Source organism: Mytilus galloprovincialis, chromosome 1, assembly GCF_965363235.1.
Source record: "Mytilus galloprovincialis chromosome 1, xbMytGall1.hap1.1, whole genome shotgun sequence".
NCBI lineage: Eukaryota > Metazoa > Mollusca > Bivalvia > Mytilida > Mytilidae > Mytilus > Mytilus galloprovincialis.
In genome coordinates this window covers 27,053,525-27,067,148 of record NC_134838.1, presented here as the reverse complement: position 1 = coordinate 27,067,148, position 13,624 = coordinate 27,053,525, and the positions used below count along the sequence as shown (strand labels likewise).

At 31.8% G+C, this 13,624-nt stretch overlaps 1 long non-coding RNA gene across 1 annotated transcript; it reads left to right on the top strand.

The window, feature by feature from the left end:
• Positions 1-9,472: 9,472 nt before the first annotated feature.
• LOC143073180 (uncharacterized) lies at positions 9,473-13,338 on the top strand. Its single transcript, XR_012977428.1, has 2 exons — positions 9,473-9,763; positions 13,138-13,338. It is a non-coding gene; the product is annotated as an uncharacterized LOC143073180 (long non-coding RNA).
• Positions 13,339-13,624: the final 286 nt, after the last annotated feature.

Below are 13,624 nucleotides of genomic sequence, written 5' to 3'. Positions count from 1 at the left end.
CAGTTTGGATTTACAGAAGGACTGTCATCAATCATGTTAAGTTTGCTCATATCAGAAGCTCGATATGCAATAAAAAAATCAACTGAAAACTTCTTTTTATCTGTTTTTGACGTACAATCAGCATTTGATATCGTACAGCATATCATCTAAATTGATAAGGCTCTTGACCAAAATATACATCCAACTTATTGGAAATTCCCAACGGAGCTATATGAAAGGCTTAGTACCAAAGTAAAATGGATGGATGGATAAAGTGAACAATTCAAAATTAAGCAAGGAGTAAGACGAGGCGGTGTACTCTCAACCCACTTATACAAAATATTTGTACAATATTAATTAATAGAGTTGGAGCAGAACTCATTGGGTTATCGTTTGGGAGACATATATGTAGGAGCACCAACTTGTGCAGATGATATAGCCTTTATCTCAAACAACGAATATGAGCTACAAATAATGTTGAATGTAATAAACAGATACGCAAAAGAACATCATTATAAAATACATCCTACCAAAACAGAAATAATCGACTGCTCAAAGCATAAATCTAGCTACAACTGAACGATGGGAGGCAATGTAGTAAAAACAACTGATTGTAGTGATCATTTTGCAATAAAGAGAACCGATGGAAAAGAACATAACTTTAAGATAAAAAGATACAAACAGCTAGAAGAACAAAGTATGCAATTATGGGGTCTGGTGTGCACAGTACAAACGAACTAACCCTTCAATCTCATACCAAATATATAAAACCTATGTAATACCAAGACTGACATATGGTCTTGAAGTACTACCTTTATCAAAATCAAATATAGAGGAACTAGAGATATTCCACAGCAAAAACTTGAGGCACCTGTAGACACTACCAGAAAGAACTTCAAAAGCCGTTGTCCTGCTATTACTAGGAGATTACCTATATACGCTGAAATACATAAAAGACAATTATCACTTTTATACTCCACAGTAGCATGTGACAACAGAAAAATTAAAGATGTTATGAATAGACAAAACATGACAACAAGAAAAGTATTTTTTTTCAGCAGGATACTGAATATACTTAAGATGTATGATCTTACTTCCATCAACTATTAACAGAAAAACCTTCCAAAAAGAGATATATGGAAAGAAGAACCTAAGAAAAAAGTAAACCAATATTGGAATGCTCAATTTAAATCTAAAGCTCTTGATAAAAACAGTCTAAAAAATCTGAATATAGAAAACTTGGAAATTGGAAAACAGCTCAAGTATGGAATCTACAAAATCAAACAAGACTTGAGCTAAGAAAACAATTACAAAAGCCAAAATGATGACGGGATCATATATCTTACAGTCAGACACACACAAATTCACACACTTTATAGCAGAACTGTTATGTCAATTGTGCAATACAGAAAATGAAGGAATTGTTCATATGGTTACCCCTTGTCCAGTGTTAAGTACTGTAAGAGATGAAAAAGGAAATACTGGATAGCATTGATCCAATTAAATGGAATACTGTCTTCTGCTGCAACAAGAGGGAAATAACACAACTGATACTGGATTGTAATAATTTCAAAGAAACACTGAGCATAAGCAGTGAACTCATAACCAATATAGAGGGAAAAGGTAGATATCTAGTATTCCAACTGCATGCAAAGAGAATAGAAGTACTGGATGCACTAGACAACAGATAATATGTGGCAATGAATATATAAATAGTGACAGTTATATTAATGTATAGTTTTGAAACAAACGCTTATAAATTACATTCATGAAAAAGTGAAAAAGGATATTGAATGATATATTCTGGTTATAATATCAACATGAAGGTGAAAATCACCCGTATACAAGCACAACAACAAAATATACTGATCATGCTATTGTGAAAAGTAATCGTAAAACTAAAAGTGAATCAGATAAAGTCTTAACTTTTAATATCATCATCTCAGATATTAATTTTTCTTTTAGTCACTTTTCTTTTTTATTCATTTTAATATCCTATGTTTATGGTAAACAGGCTATGAATTTTTTATAGTGTAATCCATTGTAATTTAAAATAGTACAAATATCTTAAAATATGGCACAAAATAATTATTTCAAATTCAATATATAATTGAAATACAATTTTTTATCATACTGAGCAAAGTCAGATAGCATATCTAGATGAAATGAAAGATATGTTTTAGATTTTAAGCATTGACTATTATTTTGATATTTTAACAAGTTGCCAAATTCAAATTGATCTAATAAGTTAGCCCAAGCTGCTTTTTTTAACATCATAAACTCTCAATGTAAATTACACCCATTTTAAACATCTATTATTTGTATAATTTTCGACAGAAAAACAACTAACATACTCCTGACTTTAGCATAGTCATATTCCTAACCAAATGGTGGGTTTAATCTCGCTTTCTTTCTGTGATATTTATTTGTCTAAAAGTCTAATACATGTTTATTCACAGCAACGGTTCCTGAACTTTAATGTTCGCTATATGTAAAACAGGTCGTCATCGATTTGAGAGTAAAATAATGTTGGTCAAAACCCGCTTCCATAAATAACTAGATCACCTGCTCAAACCTATGAAAAAGAACTACTTTTGAATTTTGAAACTTAAGTGTACTGTGTGGTCAATTAATAGTTGTTCAATGATGTGTATCAAGGCTGTTTTCACAAAAATCCATATAAAAATTATTGTACAAGTTATAAGTGAATGTTTGTCCATTTTTGTTCAAATTGTCACTTGTACAGTCAAGCACTCTTTGTACAAAGTCAAAATACAAATTATAATTTGTACAATATTTTTGTACAAATTATAATCTGTACAAAACGACAACTTCTACACTACATATACAACTCGTCTAAACATCAACCCAACAATGTTAGATCGGCAAATTTGCTTTCGCAAATGTTTTATTCTTCCCTCTCCGGGATTCGAACTCATGCTACTGAGATATTCTGACACCAAATCCTCTGCACTGTTACCGGTGCGCTAGGCCACACGACCACCTGGGCTTCATAAAAATGATGCTGTTGGTTACCGGGTATTACCTTTCCACGCCAGTTTTAATCTAGCGTCGTACTATAGTATATATAAGGCATGAAGAAGTTATTTTTACAGATCAGCTAAATTATCTATAGTAAAGGATCCTACAAATTAATGTAAAATACAGAGACAGAAATAATTACATGTATAAGTGAGTCTGAACCCGTAACATCTCTATATCAGATTTATCCATCGGATCACCAGCAGTGATGGTGATGCATAACTGTGTACATTCTGTATATACAACTCGTCTAAATATCAACCCAACAATGTTAGAACTGCAAATTTGCTTTCGCAATTTTTTTTTTCTTCCCTCGCCGGGATTCGAACTCTGAGATGCTACTGAGATATCGTGACACTATATTGGCTGCACTGTAATCGGTGCTCTAGACCACACGACCACCTGGGCTACAAAAAAATGAAGCTTTCGGTGGCTGGGTGTTACTTTTCCATGTCAGTTTTAATCTAGCGTCGTTCTAAAGTACATGATATATAAGGCATGCAGATGTTATTTTTACAGATCAGCTAAATTATCTATAGGAAGTGTCCTACAAATTAATGTAAAATACAGTCACAAAAATAAATATATTTATAAGTGAGTATGAACCCGTGACATTTGTACATCAGATTCATCCATCGGATCACCGGGACTGATGATGATACATGGCTATGTACATTCTGTATAAACAACTCGTCTAAACATCAACCCAACAATGTTAGATCTGCAAATTTGCTTTTGCAAATTTTTTATTTTTCCCTCGCCAGGATTCGAACTCATGCTACTGAGATATCGTTACATCAAATCGTCTGCACTGCTGTTGATCCGATGGATAATTCTGTTGTGGTCGTGTGGTCTAGCGCACCGGTTACAGTGCAGGCGATTTAGTAGGATTATCCAGTTATTCTTTAAGCCGTCGTTTTCATTATTTGTATAGCTGTTTATTGATATCAGTTGACGAGTTAAATGACATTGTATGTAGAAAGACATCCCATTTTATTAAAAGGTTTTTAGCGCCACTGTAGCCATGTGATGCAAAAATATTTGGCAATTTTTGAGGTGGTGTATACGAATTAGTAAACCGTTTATCATTTTGCAATTGAAGCTTCAATCTCTTAGCCACAATTCCAAGATAAACATCGTCTATATGAATGTAACGCACATATTGGAATTCCGCTTTTAATAACTTAGCTATATGCATCGACATAATAATAGCTCCGCCTGCTGGATAGGTCGGATAAACATTTTGCGGATATTCCTCTCGAGATATGTACCATTTAGAGGATTTATCTCTGTACGGCCTACCTCCTTTTATGATTAATCCAGTAAACAGTTTCGTTTGGGAAGGATAAGTTAGTGTTTTCAAATACTCCTGTATGTTTAAAATGTTGATGACAAAGTCATCATCTACAAAAAACAGAAACTTAGTATTGAGACAATTGTCTACAGCATATTGGAATGCCATAGCTGTTTTGTTCATATTGTTATGGTAGATGTCAACAAATTCGCCCTGCAGAACATCGTTGTATATTTTAGATTCCAGAACAATCATATCGTGAAGAATATTATTATATCCTAGAAGATATATTACCTTTATATGAGGATTTGATATATTTCCCCATGTTCGTCTAATGGACATTCGATGAGCGATATTCGAAGCATCAGATTTTACTAGCACTAATAAAAATTCTGGTCCGTTGTGCAGATCACACACATTTAACGGTTTATGAATATATTCGATATTCGTAGGGTTGACATGTTGTTTGGAATTTGTTTTATTTGTGTTAATTTTGTGAAACAAATCGTGTGTGTTGTTATTTGGAGTTGAACAATGAACGCAACTAGTATGAAATGATTGTAGCCTGCGCGACCATACTGTAAAGTATAAAACACATGACAAAGCAAATACTGTAATTAACAGACGTTTATAATTTCGATTAAACGGAAAAAAACTTTGGAGTAATGACATGATCCTTTAAGTAAAATCTTGTAAACTTGTACAGTTATCCTGCAAAAGATAGAAAAAAATAGCAGGACATGTCTAAAGTAATTACATCAATCAACTTAACTTTCATTTTGTTGTTGAAAAAGCAATATATATATGTACCTTGCTAACTACAATTTACTTTCATAAACACCATGAACATTAATTTTTTTTTCTTTTTTGTATCAATATGTATAATAGATCAACATAGTGATAATACCAATGCAACACACTCCCATATAACTTTGTAATGCTCTACACGTAAAAGTATCACATGGAGTTAATCATCAAGCACGTCTGTCAAAGTGCCGTCGCTTAAACTTAAATTTTGTTTTGTCGGTTTTTATTTTATTCTGTAATGATACGAAAAATATTGATGGAATATCTAATTTGCAATTTGAAAATAGCAATGTCTAAAACGTTAACATTGGGATTTCCTGGCACACTGATTTTAATGAGAATTTGAAATTGTATTCATCTTCCTATTCATATTCTTCTTACAATTAACTGACGTAGATCTATTTTTAGATTAAATTTCACGGAAAAAAGAGGAATCTTGCCTGTTTAATTTTCTTTGGAAAGACCAGTTGTGTGTGTGCTGATTATCAGGTATTTGTAACTTCCATCGGAATTTTTTTATATTGAGATTGCTTTTGTTTCGCAATATATTGACAATATTTTTGACAAGTAAATTTGGACAGGAAAGACCTTTTGCAGTTGACCCTGTGTTACCATACACTGTTCCTGTGAGAGTTATCTAACCGTATAAAGAATACCAAGATTCTGTAGGATTTCCAATGAGACAAATTTCAACCAATGTTTAAATGCAGTGGATGTGAACAATTGTAGATAATGATACGGTCTTCAACAATGAGAAAAAATGCATACAGCATACTCAGCTATACAATGTCCCGAAATATAACATATGGCCTTGTGCAATTCTAAAATATAGGTATCGACAGATAGTAGTTCAGTTAAAATACACATGTGAAAAAAAAAAAATATTTTTTTATTATGATTTGAATTTTCTCAAAACAGAATCAATATTGATAGTAAAAAAAAATATTCAATGATTTAATTGCAGTTTATAAATAGTCAAGAATATATAAGAATAATTGATAACCTTATTGTCTCTTTGGGCAAACGCGAATTTATATTATTTGATTAAAAGATAATTTTAATTGGTTCATTCTCCACATGTCAATCAGTCTAACGAATTTGTATTTTATATTTGCTTTTATGTTGTCATGCAGTTATGTTTTAATGATTGAAATATCTGAATTCAAAATAAATATGTAAACTTTCCAGCGACTTGAACTTTATTTGATATCGCTAGTTTTCCTCGAAACTAATGAAAAGGACAGAGGTGACCAATAAACTGTCCATATAAACATTATTTCTTAAACTCTTTCTTCGCTATGATCTAATTATGAATCTGTTTTAGCTTGTCTCATCCTGCCATTTTCAGAATAGCAATTGTTCTAATATAAATGAATGTAGCGATTTCCTCAAGTTGCCGATCATACATCTTCGGGGACAGCAATTTGATTTGATAAACATAGACTTCTTTTTTTATTCAAAAGCATTATGAAACATTTTCAAATCCATTTCGGATATCCCCGCTCTTCATTTTCAATGGAATCAAACGGTTATTCTCACTTCACTTGACGGTTCTTTAAAATATTCAAATTTGAACAATGTATGCAATCCCTTCCCCATGAAGTACTTATAAATATAATATAAATATTTTTAAAATTCAGTTCAATGTGATGCATATGTGAGTAAGTTAAAATGACATTGACTTAGGAATGATAAACTGATAGCTAAATATAAAGGACATCAAAACACTCATTAGTTCACTACAGTGTTTAGAAAGTTTAATCCCCAAAAATTTAATTGATTGTGGCATCTATGTAGTCGTCTTTAAGGTTTAACCATTTAGTTTGCCAGCAGATTTGATGTCGAAGTCAATGTCTGAACTGCACATTATTTATAACTGATGAACTAATATGTATACTTACCCCAAGTGATAAATAATAATTGAAAATAAAAGTATAAGCAATGACAATAGAAACATTTACATTATTTCTTTGGTCTGTTGATTTATGATGCTGATGTATCGCACGAATCAAATGTATAATATCAAGGATTTTATTTCGTAAAACTGTAGTGTTAATTTATACAATGGTTTGGCCTACAAATCCTTAATGATAGTTGTTTTTTTTATTTTCGACAAAAATGCAACACAGTGGATACAGGGCGCAAATACACATAATCCACTTACAGAAAGAAAAAAAACAGAAAGGTGTGGTATGGTTGACAGTATACCAACCCTTACTAGTTCCGTGTACTTCACTGTTAAAAGAGTATTTAACAATTCGTCCCAGGAAAAATTAAATAAAATAAAACATTTTTTTAACTTTCTGTCACATGTGTCACCGATAAATAGTTTTTACAATGTTAGAATTCAATCATCTTTATTTAAATTTCAATATCAACTAGAAAATATAATTCACTATCATTTGTTTTTAATATACAGTCCTTTTTAAACTTTATCCAATTGAATGTAGTGATTTACATGTAAAACTCTCCAAGTATATTTTGTCGACGTCTGTTTTCTTACAATTAAACTTACATTGATTTCATTTCTTAATTTCTATAAAGATACACAAAACGTGTTTGCTTGGTAAGTGTGAAGAATTGAACCAATACGGAGGACGTTAAATATTGCGGCTTAAACAACAGGAAATCCGTGGTGTAGTGGTTAGTGCATCGGACTACTAATACAAAGGTTCCTGGTTCGATCCCTTTCGGAGATGAACATTTCAGGGACTGAATTTTCGGCTCTCCCTTGACACCATTTGCGAGTATAATCTCTAGGAAAAGATGATAGACTATCGGAAGGGGACGAAAAATGGCTGACCCGTGTGAAGAGAGAGTCATATCTCTTGCACGTTAAAGACATCCTTGTAGATACCTGGTAAATTTCGAAAAAGAGCAGGCAAGTGGAAAGTGATTTATATAAGTCTCAGAACTTGTTTCCAAATCCACTATAAATAGCTGCGTTTAAACTAAACAATAACCTATTACAAATAAATTGCATAATTTTGGATTAACAGAAAAAAAAATTGGTAATTTTAACTAATAAAAGCAACATTTTTGTAACTTTCAAAAGTAGCACGATTTCAGTCTGAAACGGTCATTTTGATCTGGTCATATCTTAATCGACTGGATTTACCACCAGAGAAAAACCTACAGACTCTTACGACCGTTAAGACGCTGTTCCGATCGATAGTCTTATTAGGTACATCAGTCCGTTAAGGCATGCCAAGATACACACGACTGAATCGTCTAGCGAACTTTTTAGAACCGTTAAAACGGTGTCAGACCAAAACAGATAACATCTCAAAATTAACGTTCAAAATTGTCAGACCATGATACTACAAGTAACACCCCTTCTGCTCGATTCGTCCATTTTAGATTAATTTTATATTTATTAGAAGTAAAAGTATAAAATCTCTCGAATACATAATAATAAAAAAAAGTAATTGAAGACTAAATCCTCAGTTGATAGTTTATTTCTGTTGTTGTTTTGTTGAGGAACTAATGAATTATTCATCTATATATGTTGCTTATTTTTTAATAAATGTTAGTTTATTTATTTATATAAAATATCAAATGCAAGAACGTATGCTAATTATATACAAACACAAATGTTTGCCATACATTTAACCTTAACACGTTGTGAACCCTTTGTGAAAATATTTTTTGTTTTTTTAATTTAAAAACGTAAAAATCTTAAACGTATTCTAAAAAATAGTTTTATAAAAGTAATGCAGTACTGAACATCGGATTACTGCAAGTTCTTGTCTCAGAAAATAAATCACATATATATAAACCTATAAGCATGATAACTTATAAGTGAGGTTAATGTACTATATGTACAGAGATATATTATTTTCTGAAACAAGTTCGTGCGTGGATGAAGAATAAATGAAATTAAATGACAGGAAATTCAACCTAACTATAATACGTTGTATATGGTTAAACCAGAATGCATGCAGGTACAAATAATTGTCATCTATTTAAATACATCAACCTATTATATAAATTATATATATATATATATATATATATATATATATATATATATATATATATATCAATTATTGGCGTAAAAGTCAGCATTTCGTGCGTAAAAATGACCACCAAAGTAGGCACGGGGTTTAACTATGCATTTCCCTGCATACTTAAACTGTAGCGATATATTTCTCTATGAAAAACTTATTTGTTCATTGAATTACGGTATTATTTTTAAAGGCTTTTACATTATCTTCCACATGCACCAAAAATTAGCTCAATTGCGTTTATTTTCGTGAAATGCCGACACTTCGAAATTTCAAGTCGTATATATGATGACCTATGCGCTTGCTTCAAACATATAACTTAAGAGTGCACGGTCTTTAATCATATATTTCTCATTTAAACTGATATATATATTGCTTTTTATTTATGAAATAGATAAAGTGTAAAATACCTTAATTTTTGGTTAAATTATATAAAGCCAACTTTCTTAGTTAAAAAGATATATTTAATAAACCGATATATACGCCTCGTTAAAAGGGTTTTCTTTTCTAGCAATGAATCTCACGTGATTAAATACGTCACATGTTATGTGAAGGACATTTGATATCATGTACAGTCTGTAGAAAATGGAAGTTATATATTTTGAGATTTACACTATATTACGAGTTTATCAAGGTATGAAAATTCCAAATAGGATTTTATTTGTATTATTTGTTTATTGTCAGTATAATAGATATAATAGATAGGTATTAAATGCATTTAGTTGTTATTTTTGGCTAGATGAGCTCTTGACCTACTTAACGTAATAAATAACAATAGCTTATTTACATTTAAATTTATCACAGACCCTGGCGGATCTAGAAATTTTCATAAAGTAGGGGCCCTCTCTAGTCAACTTTCAATGATTCCACAGTGGCGGATTCAAAAGCTGTAAGATTTTGTGTTCCCTATATAATCCCCCCTTTTTTGTCCTGAGTTGGGAACCCCTTTTAAAAATGGTTTGATCCGCCTGTGTTCTCTTAATATTTAACCACTTTTCAGAAATAGAACCCTGCGCCCCCTTAAATCTACCTCTGGGCTCTGGGTTATATCTCCAATTGAGGTCATATTAGAGAAATCAGGTGTACAAACACCAAAGTAGGCACGGGGTTTAAGTATGCATTTCCCTCTATACATAACCTGTAACGATATATTTTTATATATGTATTGCTTTTTATTTATGAAATAGATAAAGTGTAAGATACCTTAATGTTTTGTTTAAATTAAGTAAAACCAACTTTCTTAGTTTAAAAAGATATATTTAATAAATCGATATACGCCTCGTTAAAAGGTTTTTTTTATAGCAATGAATCTCACGTGATTAAATACGTTATTACAATGATTTTTATAGTTGTTACAATAATGAAACAATAATGACACAAATCATAAACATGAATTTAACTATTTCTTAGATGTTAATCTACAACCAGATCAGAGCCATATACATAAAAAGGCAAAACAATATATTTATTAGCTAGATGAGCTGTTGACCTACTTAACGTAATAAATAACAATAGCTTATTTAGATTTAAATTTATCACAGACCCTGGCGGATCTAGAAATTTTCATAAAGTAGGGGCCCTCTCTAGTCATTATTCAGTGATTCCACAGTGGCGGATTCAAAAGCGGTAAGATTGTGTGTTCCCTATATAATCCCCCCTTTTTTGTCCTGGGTTAGGAACCCCTTTTTAAAATGGCTTGATCCGCCTGTGTTCCCTTTATATTCAACCAATTTTTCAGAAATAGTTCCCTGCACCCCCTTAAATCTACCTCTGGGCTCTGGGTTATATCTCCAATTGAGGTCATATTAGAGAAATCAGGTGTACAAACACCAAAGTAGGCACGGGGTTTAAGTATGCATTTCCCCTCTATACATAAACTGTAACGATATATAATTATATATATATTGCTTTTTATTTATGAAATAGATAAAGTGTAAGATACCTTAATGTTTTGTTTAAATTAAGTAAAACCAACTTTCTTAGTTTAAAAAGATATATTTAATAAACCGATATACGCCTCGTTAAAAGGTTTTTTTATACGCCCGTCAAAATTTTGACGGGACGTATTATGGTATACAAATGTCTGGTGTCCGTCCGTCTGTTCGTCCGTCTGTCCGTCTGTCCGGCGTAAACATGTCGCACCGTAACTTGAGAACGACTTATCCAAATTTCATGAAACTTAATATAGTTGTTTCTTATGATGGTCAAATGATCTGTATACTTTTTGGTGAAAATCAGATTTAAACTTTTTGAGTTACGGCACTTTGTAACTAAAACAGGGGTGTGCTTTTTTTTCACATGTCGCACCGTATCTCAAAAACGTTTCTTGATTATTGCTTAAAACTTTACACACTTCTTAGTTATATTAATCTTAATATCTGTATATTTTTTGGTGATGATTCAAAATTTCCTTTTTGAGTTTTTGAGTATTTTGTTAAAAGGGGGAGGGTTTTTTTACATGTCGCGCCGTATCTCAAAAACGATTTATGATTATTGCTTAAAACTTTACACACTTCTTTGTTATATTAATCTAAAGATCTGTATACTTTTTGGTTTGATTCAAAATTTTATTTTAGTGATATTTGTAAAATAAAACAGGGTGGGAAGGGGGGTTCACATGTCCCGCCGTGTCTCAAAAACAATAAATGGTTATTGCTTAAAACTTCCTCAGAAACTATTTATGATTATTGCATAAAACTTCCACACAAGACGTCGGGCGTAAGCTATTTTTTTTTTATAGCAATGAATCTCACGTGCTTAAATACGTTATTACAATGATTTTTATAATTGTTACAATAATGAAACAATAATGACACAAATCATAAACATGAATTTAACTATTTCTTAGATGTTAATCTACAACGAGCCATATACATAAAAAGGCACAACAATATATTTATTAGCTAGATGAGCTGTTGACCTACTTAATGTAATAAATAACAATAGCTTATTTAGATTTAAATTTATCACAGACCCGGTTGGATCTAGAAATTTTCATAAAGTAGGGGCCCTCTCTAGTCATTCTTCAGTGATTCCACAGTGGCGGATTCAAAAGCGGTAAGATTTTGTGTTCCCTATATAATCCCCCCTTTTTGTCCCGGGTTAGGAACCCCTTTTTAAAATGGGTTGATCCGTCTGTGTTCCCTTTATATTCCACCAATTGTTCAGAAATAACACCCTGCTCCCCCTTAAATCCACCTCTGGGCTCTGGGTTATATCTCCAATTGAGGTCATATTAATGCAGTTTTCATCACTTATTTTTCAAGATTCATCATAACACAAGTTCTTTATCTAATAATGTATATGGCTGAATCAGCCTCTGTAGAAATTATCTTTCTGAAACACAAAATGCATTTAACTTTTACACATCTAGTGTATGACAGATCTTAAAACTTTTCCAACTGAAGCCAAAAGCCAGAAAACTTTTTATTCTCATAGTGGTGTGAACATGATTGTTGTTCCCATAATACTTGTTCCCCCTGGAACAAGTCTTTGAATGGTAATAAGTTCTTTGGAACAAACATAACATAATTTTATTTCCACCTTCTTAAGATATTTTCCTGGAACTAAAATGTTATATGGTTTCATAATATCTGTTCTTTTAGAGGGAGTGTCATTTGATTTTTTATACTTATCTATATTTGATCACACCTTAGTTGATATTCACCTCACATTTCATTTACCTGGACATGAAGTACATACAAAGAACATGAAGAGTGGGCAAGAAAAGGGGAACGTGAACCCTGGAACACATATTTTTTTTTAAAATCTCCGGACTGACTTTAAATTTAGTCCCTGTTTATTTTTTAATAGACTGTGAGAGAAATCAGGTGTACAAACAAGAAACACGAGGCCGGGATAAGGTATCGGTACTTCATGTATCTCTAACAAATGTAAAATTCAAAAAAAATATTATAACACTAAAAAAGATTTATAAAAAGAGATACTGAAATGTTTTATTTAGTGTATAAAGTGTTTTTTCAAAACTAATATATTTTCTCGTTTCAGCTGAAAGTACCTCTCTAATAACTGTTTATGTGCTGCTTAAAAATATATTGCAGCACTTCACAGTTGCTTGAAAGGTTGAAAATGTCATCATGCAGAAATTAGAGCAGATTCCTCAGATTAAAATCATTGAAAATGGATAGATGCACTGGTCCTGGTGGTATACATCGATACAATTAATCTTAATTACATTTGGAATGAAAATTGTCTTCTTTTTTGGTTTTTTGCACGATAAAACCAATATTTAAAGTGAGTCACTCGTTAAAAGTAATGTTTATCCAATTCTTAAACCAATGCATGTATATCATCAACTTAGTCTTCTGTGCATTTCTAATGCAAAATAAGGCAAAATGTTTGGTCCGATTTGATTCTGTTATTACAAACTTTTTAAACAAATTACTTCCCTTTGTTAATCTGAGACTGGTTCCATACCGGACAATTTGGCTTTTGCCAATGCAAAGTATGATGGATTGGAAATGATGTATCGGCG